General features: G+C 37.8%; 1 long non-coding RNA gene across 1 annotated transcript in view; it reads right to left on the minus strand.

The window, feature by feature from the left end:
* LOC140632979 (uncharacterized) overlaps positions 1 to 3,232 on the minus strand; it is a 70,586-nt gene extending 67,354 nt beyond the window's left edge. The window contains exon 1 of the long non-coding RNA XR_012030616.1: positions 2,794 to 3,232. This is a non-coding gene — a long non-coding RNA (uncharacterized lncRNA). The remainder of the gene's footprint in view (positions 1 to 2,793) is intronic.
* Positions 3,233 to 19,705: the final 16,473 nt, after the last annotated feature.

Below are 19,705 nucleotides of genomic sequence, written 5' to 3' on the forward strand. Positions count from 1 at the left end.
ACCCATATAAATGTTTGCTTTTGTCCAATAATATTCAGAGGCCAAGAGATAGAATCAAATCCTTCACACAGCTGAATGGTTGCAGGACTGGAGTTTTGCAAGGTATAAAAGAATTAGAAGAAGACACAAGATCTATATTACCCAGTAAAGAAAAAGAAACTGGACAAGAACTGCTATATTGGTAGGCTGACAAGTTGAGATTTGAAAGTAATCCATTTAGAGTAAGAAGGTTCAGGGAACAGTGCTCAAATAGAAAATGCATGGAACTCTTATGTTGAGTAGTTCTAGAAGAATTTAATGAATCATACGCAAATGTGTACGCAAGGGCAGCACGTATGGGAAGCCACAGGAATAACACAACTCCCTGGACATAATGACAGCAGAGTATGTCTATCAGGCCTGAGTACTTACACTCCAGGCTATCTGAAGTGCAGGACTGAAGTAGTAGTTAAGAGAAACAAGAGAACACAAGTATGTGGTAAGGGCCTCCTGACAGCAACTCCCTCATGAAGAGTGCAGGAGGAGGAAGTTCCCAGACTTTAGCCTCCATGCCATCTACTAGTTTTTTGTTTTTATTTTTAAGATTTATTTGGGGGGTGGGGGAGAGGCATTTTTTAAATGTTTTATTTAAATTCAATTAGCCAACACATAGTATAACACCCAGTGCTCATCTCTTCATTTGCCCTCCTTAATGCCTGGCATCCAGTTATCCCATCCCCCACCACCACCTCCCCTCCTGCAACCCTTTGTTTCCCAGAGTCTGGATTCTCTCATGGTTTGCCTTCCTCTCTAATTGGGAAAGGACATTTTTTAAGAGATGGTGTTGAGACAGACACTAAAAATCCAAATGATTTACCACGACTGAGGAGTGAAAGAATAGTTTCTTTAATCATATAAATGAACATGGAAAGTCATCCATGGCAGCTATTTCTCATTGTTATGTCAAATGAAGAAAGAAGAGAGTTAATACTGATTTTCTAAGCAACTGCTATGCCAAAGCCTCTGCTTTCGAAGACATTAATATTGCTAAGGACACAAAACCAATACACACACAGGAAGATCACAAAGCAGTGGGTGATAAGGCCAATGAACGCTATAGACATCTCATTTCCATCGCTTACCACAATTGCCATAATTCTGTTTACTGTCTTGAAAAGGCTCAAGGCCATAGACAGAGCTTCCTTTATCCCCAGAACAAAAACACGGATCATATAGTTAAGATGAGTAATTAGAGGATTTGCATCAGGGAAGATATCACTGTCACCAGGATGAAGCCTCAGCACGGAATCTGAGAGTTTCTGGAATCTGCCATCACCCTAACTATCATTACTGTCCTCCATTGGCTTAAGATAAAGTCAAACTGCTAAAATTCAGGTAATGCAAGGTTATCCCAAAAAAGCAGTAGATAAATAGGAATCAGAATCTCAAGTATCTATCTTTCCAGGCTTATCGCTCTGTGTGCTCTTATTGCGCTAAGTTACTTGTCATTTCCCCGAGCTCCTCATTGTATTAAGTCATTATATTCTCTCTGCGTCCTTTAACGGTAATATTTCCTTGCCTCCCCACTCTATCAACTAATTTTAAGACTCTAGCATCTTTCCTCAATTCCTCCCAAATCCATTCTCAACAGAATGCGCCACTCCTTCATTGAGTCTCCACTGGGTCCACCATTGTGCTTTTTCACTATTTCACTTATGAACTAGTGAACCCTAAACTATTACAAGAAATAGTGTTGCTCATTTTTTAAATCTCCAGTGATCAATGAAATACGTAAAAATACTTAATATATGCTGGCGAATGAACAAATGCAAAAAATTCCATGCTTTAAATCTATCTTCATGAACACAGTAAAAATGAGCTTTCCCTCTTATGGAAAACAGAATGTTGCCCCCACCTCCCAAAACAGTGATGTCTTCTGCCCAGAACCTATTATACATTACACTTCAAGGCAGATAAAGTTGACGTTTAAATTAAGGATACTGAGGCACCTGGGTGGCTCAGTTGGTTAAGCATCTGCCTTTGGCTCAGGTCATGTCCCAGGCTCCTGGGATGGAGCCCTGCATCGAGCACCGTGCTCAGTGGCAAGTCTGCTTCTCCCTCTGTCCTTCCCCTGCTCGTTCTTTCTCTCGCTCTCTCAAATAAATAAATAAAATCTTTTTTAAAAAATTAAGGATATTAACTAGCTGACCTTAAATTAATCCCAAACCACCTGCATGTAATCACATAAGGAAGCAGAAAAGTGGAATCCAAAAAAAATATATGCCCACCAAAAGCAGGAGCGAGGGGATGTTATTTTGCTGGCTCTGAAGATGGAGGAAGGAGGGCATTAGCCCAGGAATGCGGCAGCCTCTAAAAGTTGAACATGGCAAGGAGACAGATTGTCTCCCAGGGTCTTTAAAAGGCAACTTGTAACCTACAAAACTGTAAAATAGTAAATTTGTGTAAAATAGTAATTTGTCTTAACCTAGAAAGTTTGTGATGATTTATACCAGCCACACTTGAAAACTAACACACCCCCTTTATAATTCTTTTTGTGTTTGTTTAACCTCTTACACATCATTAACTTCTCACTACTTAGGTAGCTGCCACTTCTGAAGTATTGTACAGACCAAACAATGTACTCAGCATTTTAAACCATTATTTCACTTAATATCCAAAAGCACCCTCCTCAGAGCAAGGTTATTTCCATTTTTTTTATAAGAAAACAGAAGCTTAAGACAATTAAGTGACTTTCCCAAGCACACAGCTAATAAATTCCAGCATAATATCCACAAGCACAAAAATCTTCCTCACCTTTGTGTAATCCAGTGGGCACGGAGGCCTATAATCTTCTGGAATCCCAACATTCACTCAACCCAAAAAGGATAAGTAGCCCAGTGTTTCTGTCAAAATGTTTTGTGGGCACCTTAGAAACTTGTGTTCTTCTGGGATCCTCCTAATTCCTCAAGAAGCAAAATTATTTTTGATCACGACTTTTAACTGTTAAAGCAAAACCCCTACTTGACCCTTCCCTTCTGGAAAGAGCAACCACGCCTTAGAGAGAGGCAAAACTTGAGAACATATTTTCGAGTTTCCATGCCTTCTACTTGCTTCCCCTGCTAGGATTTCAAGTAAACATCCTGATGGGCAAAATTGATTGAATCTGAAATCCACTGGGCCACATGCTCTGGAGGGGGAAAGAGAAAGAACTTCAGTTCTAAGAAAAGGTGTTCAGAGATAAAAATTTCTAAACTTTTTTTTTTTTAATTTTTATTTATTTATGATAGTCACAGAGAGAGAGAGAGAGAGAGAGAGAGAGAGAGAGAGAGGCAGAGAGAGAAGCAGGCTCCATGCACTGGGAGCCTGATGTGGGATTCGATCCCGGGTCTCCAGGATCACGCCCTGGGCCAAAGGCAGGCGCCAAACCGCTGCGCCACCCAGGGATCCCTCTAAACTTTTTTAACCTTTGGATCTGAAATGTTTCATCTCCTAAACAAATGTGGACCAAACCTCATGGAAACAGGCTAATGAATGTCTTGTAAAGCTTTGAGTGGTCAGTTCCCAGCCAAAACCCTTGAAATGAACCAAGCCCTAATATATCCATGTTTTCATTCCTTACAACATTCTTAGTTATGTATTGTTTGGCTCAGCCTTTTCAATTTCTCAGATTTAACTCTTAATCTGTTCCAAATTAGAACATATCTAATTGCTTAGCATCATAAAGAGTTCCTGACAGTGGCCTATTGTCTTAGCAACCCACGCAGTGTTTTTATTCTCATTTCTTTACATTAGTGAGCTCATTCCTCCCTTACTGAGTGTTCTTTTCATACAGTTGATTTTATACATGTACTAATACATAAAGACTTTGGAAAGATAGTGTAGACAAATTTGTGATAGCTGAAAATTATTTGAGACAACTAGAACTCTTAGGACAAATGAGAGAAATAGTAGGATCTGCTGTCAGTTTCATAAATCAAGAAAAGAAAAAGGACCATAAATGTGTCCACTGAAGTCAACAAAATGGACTATACCAGAGATACGTGTTGTTCTTTTCCTCCCCATTACCCTGGAGCCAAAGTCATTGGAAACATCCCTTAAGTGACTCTACCTACACAACTGTTCTTACCTAGGCTTTAAAGAAAATACTAAGATTGTCCCTTTTTCCCTAAGTGGGCTTTTATTGCAGGACCTATTATACTTATATTCTTATCTGTTTACTGTCTTTCTCCTCCAACTCCTCAGCCCCTTGAGGTATGGGGCTTACTGCCTTTGTATCTTCTACGCTATTACATGGATGGATGACATTAATAATGGGTTTAGACATGCTTCTGTTCCTAAGTTCAAAATTAGACTGCACAGCTTCCAGCTTCTGTACTTGTTGTTACCCTGTTTACCTCCCAGAAAGTAAGATGTCTTTCTTCTTTATTTCCTTAGCAGGGAAGATCAGACTATAGTTTCCTTCCTAATGTCATAAAGTCCTCACTCTTAATGGCTCCTTGGGATCACAACCAAGTCCATTGAGCAAAATAATGTTTGTTTCTCAAGCTTTCTTGCATATTCTAGAACTTGTAATTTTCCATGACTTGAGTGTCAGGATTCAGTCTGTCTGCCTCCAATCTACAGATCTGTTTCTCAAGTTTGGTTTGTAAAAATTGCAAATGTCTATGCTTTCACTAACTCAATATCACTAAAGATAAACAATCTAATTTTTTTTCACCAAAGGAGTCAATGTGATCTCCAAAAAAGCTAAACTAAACAGGAGTTGCTTCAAATAATATTTTAAATATATGTTGTTTGTACACATACCCATATACAGAGATGATAGATGATAGATATTATATAATGTTTTTAAAAATACAGGATATTGTGTACTCCGAATGCAGTGCCGATCTTGTAATTCAAAACTGCACAGGAAAATGTTATTCAAAATTCTAACCAGGCATATAAATGCTAATGGGAACATGAAGCTACAAGTCCATCTACATAGTTTGTTTATATTTCTAATGAAAATTTCTAAAATGCGGTATATCTTGCTGTAAGAAGCATAACAGTAATTAAGCTTTCTTTCCATCATTTATAACCTGAGAGTGCCCCAAGACCTCATTACATAACAAAGCCACATACCTAAAAATTACTGTGATGACACACTCCAGACCCCTTTTTCAAGAAAAGACCCAGACAGTTTAAGGGACCAGTCCAAGATTACACAAAAAGTAGGTGCCAGACCCTGGATTAAAACCTCCCTTCTGATTCCAGTTATGGGGCCCAAACATACTGATGATGTTAAAGACAGAGATTAATGTGTTAGGACTCCAAAGTGTGAGTTCTTCTCACATTATAAAAGTATTTATTTATGTCTGTGATTATCTACTTCTATAATTGTTCTGGTAAATTTTGTTTTGATTAACCATTGTGCCATTTTCAAGGAAGAAGAAAGCTGTTATGAAAATTTTTCCCCTGAAATTTCTGCTTTATTATGATGCCAGACTTCTATTTCCCGGCCTAGCTCTTGACTAAAACACAGATGAAGGCATGGCATGAGAAATGGGTGCGAGACTCTGAACAAAGGAAGTTGTTAGCAGGAGATCAAGATGAATTCCTGTGAAATGAATGTAAATCGATCAGTATTGAGGAATTCAATCAGGCTATACAAGCTTCCTTCAGATTCTAAAACACAGTAGCCAGCAGGATCTACATGGAGATAGAAGGGAAAGGACCCTCCTCTCTTATGATCTGCATCAGGGGCAGTTACCCATTGCTCATCTGCTGCTACATTCTCAGGAAGTCTGAGTTTTATCCATCAGCTGCCTGGTCCAGCCTCATCCTCTTCCCTTACCCCTCCTTCTGTATTTACCAATGGGGCACAATTCCCAGGTCACATGATAGGAAGTAGAAGTGGGAAGACAGAGATCTCAAGGTTTCTTCCCTGAAACATTAAGTACTAGAAAGCACCAAAAACAATGTACTCCACGGCATTCCTAAAATGTGATGGAGGCTTCCTGACTGAGAATCACTGGTGGTATTCAGCAAAATAAGGTGGTTTGTGCCCACCCTACATCTCCCAAATCAGAATCTTTGAGGCAGTGAAACCAAGGGTTTATGTTTTTAATGAGCATCAGGAAACTTCTTACACACCCTGTCTTTTGTACAGGAATACAATGTTTGATGAGGGCTTTAAAAAAAGTTACTTACTGCTAGGGTGCCTGGGTGGCTCAGTTGGTTGAATATATGACTTTTGATTTCAGCTCTGGTCATGATCTCAGGGTCCTGAGATAGAACCCTGCATCAAGCCCCCTGCTGAGCAGGGGTTCTACTTCATTCTCTATCCTGCTCTTCCTCTGTTCCTCCCCTGGCTCACAGACATGCCCTCTCTCTCTCTCTCTCTTTCTAAAACAAAAAAATAAATCTTAAAAAAAATTATTACGTAAATGTGCATAGATCATAAGTGTCCGAACGCATTCAAGAAACCAGCATCCGAATACAGAAACAGAAAATGGGGTTTTACCCAAGAATTTTGTTATAAGTAGTCAGTACATGAAAACCAAAAGGGATTTTCAGGTAAGTATAGGATCATTTGGAAAAATCCAAGAAAACATGAGTGAAAATTTAAAATATAATCTATCTGAATAGAGCATATTAAAATTCTTACATACGAAATAAACATCCACATAGTGATTATTTTCTTATATAGCAATAATAACCAAAATAAAGATGTAAGAAAAATAATATAATAAAAGGTAAAACAAAAAGTCATTCCTGGTAATGACTAAGAACATAAGAGAACTAATAATAACAAATAAAAATATTATAGTCCTTTACAAGAAAATGACTTCACTTAGAAAAATAAGAGAAATCCTTACCAAACATAAATATGTTATGTTACATTCCTAAGATGGATAAAAAAATCTATTTTTAAAGTGACAATTCTGGCACTACTATAAATTAAACTAAATCTCCATGAAAATTACTGTAAAATTCATCTAGAAGACAAAGCACAATTTGAAACTATAAATTAAAAGAATTAAATCAGGCAGCCCCAATGGCGCAGCGGTTTAGCGCTGCCTGCAGCCTAGGGCGTGATCCTGGGGACCTGGGATGGAGTCCCACATCGGGCTCCCCACATGGATCCTGCTTCTCCCTCTGTCTGTGTCTCTGCCCAACCCCTCTCTGAATAAATAAATAAATCTTTAAAAAAAAAAAAAAGAATTAAACTTACCCTACTAGATGAATAAAGCATATCAGAAAGCACATGAGTTAAACCAGTGAAGAACCAGCAAATCACATATAATAAATGAAACAATACATCTCTTAAAGACAGACCCTGCTATAGTGGTTTTCACACTTAAGCAATCATAAGCATCACGTGGCAAACTAGGAAACACTGAAGAGTCTGAGCCCTACCTCAGAACCTTTAAATCAAGTCTTCTTGGTCCCACTCTTATACTCGTGTATTGGCCAACCTCCTGGACAATGATAATAGCACAGACAATAGCCTAAATAGTTCATCATCTTGATGACTCCAATGCCAGACTAACTCCTACAAGGAAATGTATAAGGAGAATGAGATGATGCAGGAAAAGAGTCTTGGAACAGAGAGAGGATATGGATTAGCAACTACATGATGATAAACTACACTAACATAACATCATCTACAGGCCTAGACAACTCCAGGAGAGTGCTTGAATGTATATATCTATACAAACCCACAAGTTTTTGTCTGTTGCCTCTCTTTTTGACTCTATTCACTGAGTCATTAAAAGGACTTTATTTCCTTTCTATATCTAAACATGCATTCATGTTTTTTCTCAATTATATTGCCTTCTCATTTAGGGCAGTTTTATGATTCTACCAACTGCATTGGTAGAGCTTCCAGGACTTTTGATTATCATATCATCCAAGAGACTGGATTACTACCAGGAGCTAAGAAGCCTCTACAACAGTCCTTCCTTTGTCATAGTTGAAACTGCCGTTGGCTTTTTTCAAGAGTGTACAAGCCATGTTAAGCACAAGATTGCTTAACAGAAGCATAGAACAGAGTATGACTTCCACTTTATTATAGAGATGATTTAAACTGGCCTAGATCTGGGTTTCCCAGTGTTTCAAGTTGGAATAATTATCTCTCTGGAAATCTTAAAATAATCATGTTATTGTGCCACATTGGGCTATCTGCTGAAATTTTAGATAAGTAAAATAGATAAAATTAAATAAGCCCAAAAGAAAACATGAAGTATATGAAAATCATGAAGCCTCTTGAGAGTACATGTAGAACTTTTGCAATCATAAAAACATAAAAAGCATAAAAATGGAAGATATTTGCCAAAAAACAAGTGAAAGATTAGACCTCAATAAAATCTGAACAAAAACATTTTGAAAGATAGAAATAAACTAGATAAATTTTTGCTTAAAAAAGACATTGTAAGATAAAATTTTATTGTCAATATAAAGTGCATGCTAAGCAATGAGAAAAATAACTTGGTAATATGTATTAAGAGACATAAAAATAATTACTACTTCCCCTTAAATTCACTTTCAGGAATCAGAGAGAAGGCAGTATATACAAAACATTGTTTTTAAGCAAGTAGTGTCCTATGGCCAGCTAGGGTTCCAAGAATTCAACATAGTCACAGCCATTAACAAGCTATGAAGCCATGGGGTGTAGGGTTGAGTTGAAAGGACAATGATGAAAAAGTAAGCGAAATCAGGAATCAAGGAAACAGTCTGACATAAATCCCCCAAAAGTTTATGACCTGCATAAACCAGCAGCCACTCACTCCTGGGGTGGTTCTACACTTGGAAGCAATGAGAGTTTGATCTGCCTACAGCATCACCACCAACACACTCTTTATCTGTTGTCAGAAGGATAACAAGGGGATGGGGAAAAATGGAAACGAAAATATGGAGCACCAGGTAGGTGCCAGCAGGGTCTCAGGCACAGGGGTCTCTAAAAGGGTACTACGGCTTGGCAGAGGATGGGTGGAGAGTGCCTGAAGACAGTGAGATGCTTAGAAGGGAAGGAAAGTTTAGGGGTGCCTGAGTGGCTAATTTGGTCAAGCATCTGGCTCTTGATTTTGGCTCAGGTCATGATCTCAGGGTCATAACATCAAGCCCTATATCAGCCTCCATGCTGGGTGTGGATCTTGCTGAAGAATCTTTATCTACCCCCTACCCCTATTCCCTTCTCTCATGTGAGCATGTGTATATGCTCTCTTTCTCTCTCTCAAAAAAAGGGGGGCGGGAAATTTAAGGGTATTATCTCTGGTAGGTAGAACCACAGGGATTTTTTTTTTTGTCTTTCTACTCTTCAAAGTTTAAAAAATATTCAGCAATGTCCTTTTTTTTAATGATTAGAAAAATCAGTCATAAAATAAAAGGATATCCTTCCTTCCTATAAAGTTTGAAAATTTTGATTTCTCCCTGGTATTCCTTAGGAGAAAAGAATAATCTAAAATAATATTTGTTGGAGGTTAAGCATTTACACTGTGAAAGAGCAATAAATACAGAAGGGTTTTCTCTTTTTATCAATAGCCTGTGCTATTAAAAGTCCTCTGAGGATGCTAAACACCAGGCAATAAATACAATTTTTCTAAGTCCCATTCACACAAGTACTTTTTTGTTTGTATTTTCCAAGGACATTTGGGAAGGTGATAACAGAGTGGTAATGAAGCAATTGCATTTTTTTCCAAATAGGATTCTAAAACATCTTTCTATAGGAAATACAACCAAAAGGAGAAGACATTGAAGACAATTTGCTATAGAAAATGCAAGGAATGATCCATGTTATACCCTATAATTTTCAGGAGCAAATCGGTAAAAACTTTACTTCCTGGGCATCTGCGTGATACAGTCAGTTAACTAAGCATCTGACTCTTGGCTTCAGCTTAGGTCGTGGTCTCAAGAGTCCTGAGATTAAACTACAGGTGGGGCTCCACACTGAGCATGGAGTCTGCTTGGAATTCTCTCTCCCTCTCCCTTTGCTCCTCCCCAACTACCCTATGCACTCTCTCTCTCTCTCTCTCAGATAAAATAAATAAATCTTTAAAAAAAAACCTTTACTTTTTATTTATTTCTATTTTTTATTTTTTTTAAAGATTTTATTTATTTATTCATGAGAGACACACACAGAGAGAGAGAGAGAGAGAGAGAGAGGCAGTACACCGGCAGAGGGAGAAGCAGGCTCCATGCAGGGAACCTGATGTGGGACTTGATCCCGGGCCTCCAGGATCACAACCTGGACTGAATGTGGTGCTAAACCGCTGAGCCACCTGGGCTGCCTCTCCTTTACTTTTTTATATATATAATTGGATAATTGTAAAGATTGGTAATCCTGTCAATTTAATAGAGTGAAGAAATTTGAGAGAATTGAAATTGTGCACCCGGTTTTTTTCCAACTATAATGTATTGAAACTAGAAATTGATAACAGGAAGAAAACCTTAAAATTTGCAAATTAAAGTGGGGTAAAACTCCCAAACTCATTTTATAAGACAAGCATTTGACACCAAAGCACAGAAGGAGACTAAAAGAAAAGCAAACTACAGGCCAATTCCCCTAATGAATATAGATACAAAAATTTTTGATAGAATATTAAGAAACCAAATTTAACTGCACATTAGAAGAATCATACAGTATAATCGAGTGGACTTCATCCATGGGAGCAAGGATGGTTCAATAATATGCAGATTAACAAATATGATACATTACATTAATTAGAATGAAAGATAAAAATCCTATGATCATTTCAATAGGTAGAAAAAAAAAGCACTTGACACAATTCTACATGCATTCATGATACAAACTCCCCACAAATTAGGTATGGAAAGAACATACCTCAGTACAATAAAGACCATATACAACAAACCCACAGCTAACATTATACTTAAAGCTGAAAGGCTGAACACTTTTCCTCTGAGATCAGGAACAGAAGGATACCCACTCCCATCAGTACTATTCAACATTGCACTGAAAGTCCTAGCCATAGCAGTCAAAGATAGATAGATAGATAGATAGATAGATAGATAGATAGATAGATAGATAGATGATAGATAGATAGATAATGGAATCAGATTTGGAAATGAAGAAGTAATATTGTCTTTTTTTGGAGATGACATGATTTTATATATAGGAAATCCTAAAGACTTCACTAAAAATCTTTAAGATTTATCAACAAGTTCAGTATGGTTAAGGGATGCAAAATAAACATGCAAAAATTAGTAGTTTCTATACACTAACAATAAATTATCTAAAAATGAAATGATGAAAAAATGCCATTTGCAATAGCATCAAAAACAATAAAATAATTAAAAATAAGTGTAATAAGTAGGTGAAAGACCTCTGCCTTGAAAACTACAAGATACTGATGAAAGAAATTGAAGACACAAAGAAATGGAAAAATAGTCCATGTTTATGGGTAAGAAGTGTTAATTTGTTAAAATGTCCACACTACCCAAAGCCATCTCTAGATTCAATGCAATGCTAATCAAGATTCAAATAACGTTTTTCAGGAAAAATATAAAAATAATCCTCAATAATGTCTGAAACCACAAAAGACCCCAAGTAGCCAAAGCAATCTTGAGAAAGAGGAACAAAGCCAGACGTATCATACTTTTTTATTTTAAACTATATTATAGTTGTAGTAATCAAAACAAGGTGGTAATGGCATAAAAACAGACATACAGGCCAACAAAACAGAATCAAGAGCACAGAAGCAAACCCATGCATAAGCAGTCAACAACTATTTGAAAAGGTAGCCAAGAATACTCAGAGGGGAAACAATAGCCTTATCAATAAATGGTGTTGGTAGAATTTATATTTGCTTGCAAAAGAATTAAACTACACACCCATCTTACACCACTCAGAAAAAATAACTCAAAATAAATAAAAGACCTAAATATAAGTGCAGAAGCCATAAAACTCCTAGGAAAAAAACACAGGAAGAAGCTCCTTGATGTGGGTCATGTCAGCAATTTCCTGGCTATGACATCAAAAACACAGGCAACCAAATAAAAAATAAACTAGCGTCTCCATCAAAGTATAAAAGCTGCTGCACAGCAAAAGAAATAATCAATAAAATGAAAAAGCAACCTATAAAATGGGAGAAATTACTTACAAGCCAGACAGCTGATAAAGGGTTACTACCCAATACATACAACTCAAGAGCAAAAAATGAAATAAACCAATTTAAAAACGGGGAAAGGACCTGAATATGCATTAAGAAAATATTCAAATAACCAAAAGGTACACAAAAAGGTGCTCAACGTCACTAAGCATTGGGGAAATGCAAATCAAAACTACAATGAGGTATCACCTCACCCGTGTTAGAATGGCTATTATCAAAAACACAAAACATAGCAAGTGCTGGCAAGGATATCGAGCAAAGAGAAGCCTTTTTACACTGCTGGCGGGAACGTAAATTGGTGTAGTCCATGCAGCCACTATGGAAAATAATATGACTGCTCCTCAAAACAGTGAAACTAGAACTGCTATGTAAACTAGCAAGTCCACTGCTAGGCATATAACCAAAGAAAAATAATTCACTATCTGGAAGAAACATCTGCACCCTCTTGTTCGTTGCACCATTATTTATATTAACCCAGACATAAAAACAACCTAGGTGTTCATCAACATTAAGAGTAGATTAAGAAAAATGCGATTTACAGTGGTGAGTGTAGTTAGCAGTCCTGTAATATATATATTTGAATGTTGCTAAGAGTAGATATTTAAAGGTCCAATCACAAGATACAAGATTTGTAGCTATATGAGGTGATGGATGTTAACCGATTGCGATAATCCTCTTGCAGTATCAAATCACTACATCGTAGACCTTAAATATACACGATATGTTAATATATCTCAATACAACTGAGAGAAAAAAGTTACCAATGGCCAGTGGTTTATCCAATCACGCCTCTGTAATGAAGCTTCTGTAAAAACCCAGAAGGAAGGAGGTAGGAGGAGAGTATCCTAGTTGTGAAGGGGCAGAGAGAGAGTGATAGGCCCAGAGAGGGGGCATGAGAACAACTCTTCCATCTGATCAGCTCCTAAATTATATCCTTTTATAATAAACTGGGAATGTAGTTCACTGGTTTCCTAGAGCTATGGAGCTGCCCTAGCAAATCAATCAGACTTGAAGAGGGAATCTTGGGGGAGACTCTGTTTCTAGGCCATTCGTCAGAAGTAGAAATGGCAATTTGTACCCACTTGGCATCTGAAGTGGAGGCAGTCTTGTGGCACTGAGCCCCTCATCTGATGGTAGCTCTAAGTACATAGTATCCGAATTGAGTCAGACTTGTAGGACGCCCACCTAGCATTGAGGAATTGCTTAGAGAGGGAAAACGATCACACATTTGATGACCAGAGTACAGAAGTGTTAAGACAATTTTGTGTATTGCGAAGGAAAGTGATGTTACTTTTTTTTTCTTTACAGCCTCTTTTGAGATTGGAGTGTACACCAACCTAAAATAAAAAGTGTTCATTGTTTTTATCCAAAGATCTTGCCTTTTTTTTTTTTTTTTTTTTTTGCTTCTACTGAGCTGGAGTAAATTAAGCTCTTCCTTATATAAAGAAAAGTAAGCTGAATAAATCAAAGATAAAATTGAAAGCAATGATATGAAAGAAAAAAAATCAACAAGATCTTGTAAGATTGATGGATTAAAATATCATTTCACGAGAACTAGGTTTCTCTTTCTTCTTTGATTACCCTAAATATCTTGTAAATAACATTTTTTTCCAATCATGTTTAGAACATTTTCTTTTAGATTCATAACCTGAAATGTTCGCTGGCCTTTTAAATTACAAATAAATCCGAACAAAGAAAGGCAACATGGGATAAACTAAAATCCATTGTATTTAAGGATTACTCATTTATATGATATAAGCCTTCTACATACATACCTGGTAGTGATGCAGGAATTTTTTTCTCATCAGCCATCCCTCACATGCCTGAGTTGTGTCTAAGGGAAAAAGTATCTGGGAGAAGAGGGGAAAAAAATGAATTTGCTGTAACTTAAGTTCTAAGATGTGGCAGCCTTAGCACAGAATGACTGGGCCCCTAAAATGTGTCCAGCACTACAGGCTGTAGGAGACAATGGAAAATAAGCCGGATACAGCTACTGCCAAAGGGGAGAGAACCAATGAAACTATTATAATGTAGGTGGCCAGTGAACTGAGGAGCAAAATGCAATGTCCTGAGGGAGCTCTGCCCAAGCAGAGCCAGAATAGGGGTTGTCTAAATGGCACCTGTTAATAGGATGAGCATAGATAAGATGGAGGACTAGTGTTCTAGGCCAAGGAAATGAGAGCCGATGGCGGCTTGCTGAGGAATGGGTTTCACACTGACATGAGTGTGAAACGTATTTATGGTTCTTATGGGAATGGCAAAACCAAAGGGGGGCAAAGTAAGCCAAAGCCAGTAGCCATGAAAGGCCTTGTAGGACATCAAGAAGTTTGATTTTATCTCAAGGGCAATGAACATCAGAGAAAGAGCTTAAGGAGGGAGGGCTGACATAGAGGTGGGTTTAATGGTAACAAAAGTAGTAAGAACTGCCACTGACTGCTTCCAGGGATACTCAGTAAACATCACCACCTTTTACCTGTGCTACAACCTCAGGATAATATTATTCCGACTTGCCAGATAAGGAAAAATGAATCTTGTAGAAATAGTTGGCCAAGCTAGACTGTTGGCCAAGCTAGAGAGAGTTCACACAGCTAGAATGTGACAGGGCCACACCTCGAACCCAAATCTGTCTGACCCCTGGGGAGATCAGAGGAAGAGTGAGGTCATTATTAGGTTGAACCACGTGAAAGTGCTGAAAACAATCTCACACAGTTGATTCCATCTTACAAAACCCCCACACCCTCTGAAATTAAATTGTAATTCCAAAAATTAAGCTCCCAGATGCACATACCTAAAGAACAGAGATGTCATTTGAAATTCTTGGTCCAATTCCTTTTGGCAGCATCACTGTGCAGATTTAAACCCAAAGGTCCTGGCTTCATTCTTTTCTTTCTCTGCTTCTGTCATTCCAAGTCTTTTTGTGCTCTTTCAGCGTCCTCTATTCCCCAGCAGCCAGGAACCCTCTGACTCCCCCAGTGGATTGCAGGACCTTTGGCTCTGCTGCACTTGCCCCGATGTCTCTATTCTCAGCCTGCTTTCTATAGAAAAAAGAAAGGACTCATTGTACAGTGAATCCAGGAGACATCTCCCTACAACATAAATCCCCTTACAGAGGTCCCCTGGGGTGATGCACTCCTCATTCCACTCACCAGACCTCTCACCTGTTGCCACGTCTCAGCTCTGTATCCACCGGAGGATTTCAGTAACCAAACTCAAGTGGAGAGAATGAGAGATTGAGTGCACTGTAAAGTGGCATCTGAATCCTGAGTTCATGGGGAGTCTGCTTGGAATTCTCTCTCTCCCTCTGCCCCTCTTCTTGCTTGTGTGCATGGGCTCTCTCTCTCTCCAATCAATAAATGAATCGTTTAAAAAATTAAATAAATAAATAAAATTCTAATCAAAGATGGTCAATTACATCAATCTGTGTGTGTGTACCAATAGGACCACAGCCTAGCCTTCAGCTTACTACAGGCTTTGGACAATTAGGTCGATAGCCCCATTCTGCTTCATTATTATTCTTTCTCTTCCTCAGTCCTCTCCATCTGCAAAAAACTTCCACGAGGAATTTGCTCACCCAAAATGTTCTGCCTCAGTTATTTGCAAACCCAGATGGCTCAAATAGCAACTCATTTTCACGAAGATTATGTGTGTTTGTTATAAAGAAAAATCAACAAAACGACCCAAATACCACTACAGACGTATATTAAAAAATTATCATTCCAGAATTCTCTTGGTGAAGATTTACAGATTAAGGAATGGATAGATAGATGGATAAAGACGGTGGTAAAGAGAAATCTGGCTAAGAGAATCGGTCAGTAGGGAAGAAGAGAAAAGACGGACTAATCAAAAGACAAAAGTAATTGCATGAAAAGTTGATTGTCCTCTCCCTGTCGCTTTAAAAAAAAAAAGTATGAGATTTAAGTTTTGCATTTAATAATAGAAGAAACCCAAGGGAAGCTGAAGAAATGGTTGGAACTTAAATACATCTTTCTTCATTTCAGTTTATAATTTCCTTACTCTCTATAAGTAAGAAACATAGACATGGAGCGACATTACATAGAGAGAGTTATGATTTCTTGTAAATGACATGTTTCAATTTTAGGCAAAATAATTGACTCCCTGCTTTTAAAAATAAAGAAATTGGCACTCCTGCATATACTTCAGTCTTCACTTCTCACCCCCTAATTTGGGTTATATAATTTCTTATGTTACAGGATTTACAACATTTATATTCTGTTCTATAACCATAATTCTCTCAGTTATTTAGCCTCAGTTCCTATATTTAAATAGATGCAGTGAAAACTACCAGTCCTTTGGCCATACTTTTCAGTAGTCATTTCTTGGTTGAACAGATTTAATCATTAATTTGTTTTTAAAGAATGGCTTGTAATTCCTCTATTCAGTGATTTGTATGTGCTTTATTTCTTTTCTTTTTTTTAAGATTTTATTTATTTATTCATGAGAGACATAGAGAGAGGCAGAGACATAGAGGGAGAAGCAGTCTCCAAGCAGGGAGCCCGACACAGGACTCGATCCCAAGACCCCAGGATCATAACCTGAGCCAAAGGCAGACGCTCAACCGCTGAGACACCCAGGTGCTCCTGTATGTGCTTTAAAATGCCAGTCCGTTGCCTTTTACAGTAGAAAAAGATGTTGAAGGTTAGAAAGTCATTGGCTTGGTCTTCTTCTTGCTAAACACTTTAGACATTACTCCACCATCTTCTGGAAGTGAGAGGTGGTTTAATCCTTTGCTGTTTTGTCCATTCATTGGTTGGCAGGATTTCATCCTCAGTAGTTTCTTCATGGGTGCTGTGGCCACAGGAGGTATTTCTGCTCCAAGTCCAGTACTTTAAAGTGCCTTGAACTAGCTTATCCCAATTCCCATCTTTCTCCATGGAGCCAAAGTTTTGTAGCTGTAACGGACTTTGTGCCTGTGCCTATTTTGGATCGCATTTGGGGTACATGAGAGCCGGACATTCTCCACCCAAACAGCTAGGAAACTGTTTCCAGCACCTACACAGATGTCTTCCCCAGGTCCATCTCCTGAACGTGGACCAAGCCACCACAACACATGTGGACTACAGTAGTCATACATGTACAAATGACATCTCTCACAGTGCTAAACATTGACAAGGGTCCTGGGGCCAGGGCTGGCTCTTTCTGTACAATCATGTTCTGGTTTGTTCCTCTAAGGAGCTGAAAAATTCTAAATTTAAACTGGATTGTTGAGAAGTATATTTATCAAGGTAGGAGGAGAGAATATATTTTATTTTATAGTTCTTAGCTATGTGTGTGTGCTTGTGTGTGTGTATATATATTATATATATATATATATATATATATATATATATATATATAAAATCTTAGACATAATCTTGTAAGTTTTGACATATGGTACCTCAGCCTCCATTTATAGTTTTGTGTAGTTTCCACTGAGGTCCTGGCAAGATAGCATCCAAAAAACTTTGTTTGCTTGCTTTTTTATTCAAGAATTCTACCCCTTTACCAAACAAATGAAAATCATCTTGGCCAGCTACCATATTTTTGGGTCTCTCTTTCCTCAGAATCCTATTAACTCATTTGCCTATTACTGAGGAAAACGTTAAAATACCCTGATTTTTTTTTTTTCATTCTAAGCGATTTGCACTTTCTACATTAGGCCTAAAGAATGATGCATTTTTATTGCAAGCTCAATAATTTAACTAGGCATGTCTTGTTATTTATTATTCTATAACAGTTTTTCCAAAATGAATGTGTTTTTCTTTTTAAAATTTTTATTTATTTATTCATGAGAGACACACAGAGAGAGAGAGAGAGAGAGAGAGAGAGGCAGAGACACAGGCAGAGGGAGAGGCAGGCTCCATGCAGGGAGCCGGATGTGGGACTCGATCCCGGGACCTCAGGATCATACCCTGGGCCGAAGGCAGGTGCCAAACCACAGAGCCACCCAGGCGTTCCCCAAATGCGTTTTTCAATCCTCATAACCAGTTATGCTATTAATTCAAGGAATTTTGTTTTTTATTTTATTTTAAATTATTTTTATCATTATTAGGTTGTGTTTTATAATTTAGTGACATGTATTTTCTTGTATCTGTGTTCTTTCTCCTTCTTATATTGTCTGCCCCAATGCTTTGATGTCTTTGCTTATTTATGTGTTCAAGGTAATTGTATTAATACTTTCTTCCTTGAGATAATTTAATTTTAATCCAGTTCATTTTGTTGCTTACTATTTCTTATTCATATTTTGAGTTCAGTAAAGGTAATTTTTGCACCACAGGCATTCTTTTTTTCTTGAATTCTATACATTCTCTTTGCATTTTATTTTGGTGTTTTATTTCCAGGACTTTGGTCTTTTTATTTATTGAATTTGTCTTTTTATTAACCTCTTCAACAATGCGGTATTAATGAGGAATTTTCTTTTGTTCTTTAGATTGTATTTTCAACCCAGTTATTTTACCTGTGTTTTCTTTTCTCTCCCTGTTACTCGAACTAAGGGGTGCTGCTGTTTTTGCCGAGCCTTTGGACCCTATCTTCAGTTTAATCCTGCTAAAGTGAGCACTATATGAAATACGCATGAATCCTTCTAATTCATTTCCCACCTTATCTGAAACCCGCATATCTTCCCCTAAGACAACTTGCATAATTACCAACAGTATTTTTTCCTGTTAACACAGCCTGTCTACTTGGCTGGGGACTAAGAGACAGAGAAGAGTTCATCTAGAGTTTGTATGGGATTTTTAGGAAAAGCTCCACTTAATCTTCAAAAATCCTATTAAGGGCCACCTGGGTGGCTCAGTGGTTGAGCAACTGCCTTCAGCTCAAATCATGAACCCCAGGGTCTTGGAATCAAGTTCCGCATCAGGCTCCCTGCAGGGAGCCTACTACTCCCTCTGCCTGCGTCTCTGCCTCTCTCTGTGTGTCTCTCATGAATAAATAAAATCTTTTCTAAAGATCCTATTAAATATTCTTTACTAGAATTCACAACGTGATATGCTTGTGTGTGCATATGTGTGTGTCTGTGCATGCACACACAGGCATGCAGACTGGGCACAAAAGCAAGATGTTACCCCAAGGTGATAAAACCCTCAAGTTGGAGATCATTTCTCTGTTTTAGTTGAGAGTTATGGGCTTCCTTCAAAGATACTTCATTTTCCCATTCCACTTTTCTACTCCAGTGTTTTTTGTTTTTGTTTTGTTTTTTTTTTTTTTTTTTTACCAGAGACACAGGCCTAACCAACAAATTCTGACTCACTGTATCTGTAGTGGAGAACAAAATCTAGTTTTGTTTCATGAGACTGGGAAAGTTTTTAGTTACTATTTCTTTAAATATTTCTATGACTCATTCCCTTTCTGACACTCCAATTACATATTTTTGTAGCACACTTGATACTGCCCTCCATGTCATCATGCTCTGTTCATTTTTTTTAGCCTTTTTTCTTACTGTGCCTCAATTTGGAGATTTATGTTGATATAGGCCTAAGTCCACTGTTCTTTTTCCCCCTTGCAGTGTCTACTCTGCTGTCAATCCCATCCAGTGCACTTTCTTCCCAAGACAAAACGTTTTCAATCTCTAGAAATTTGATTTGTGTCTTTTTTAGGTCTTCTCTATGTCTTTA

The sequence above is a fragment of the Canis lupus genome, chromosome 5 (genome assembly GCF_048164855.1).
Source record: "Canis lupus baileyi chromosome 5, mCanLup2.hap1, whole genome shotgun sequence".
Classification (NCBI taxonomy): Eukaryota; Metazoa; Chordata; class Mammalia; order Carnivora; family Canidae; genus Canis; species Canis lupus.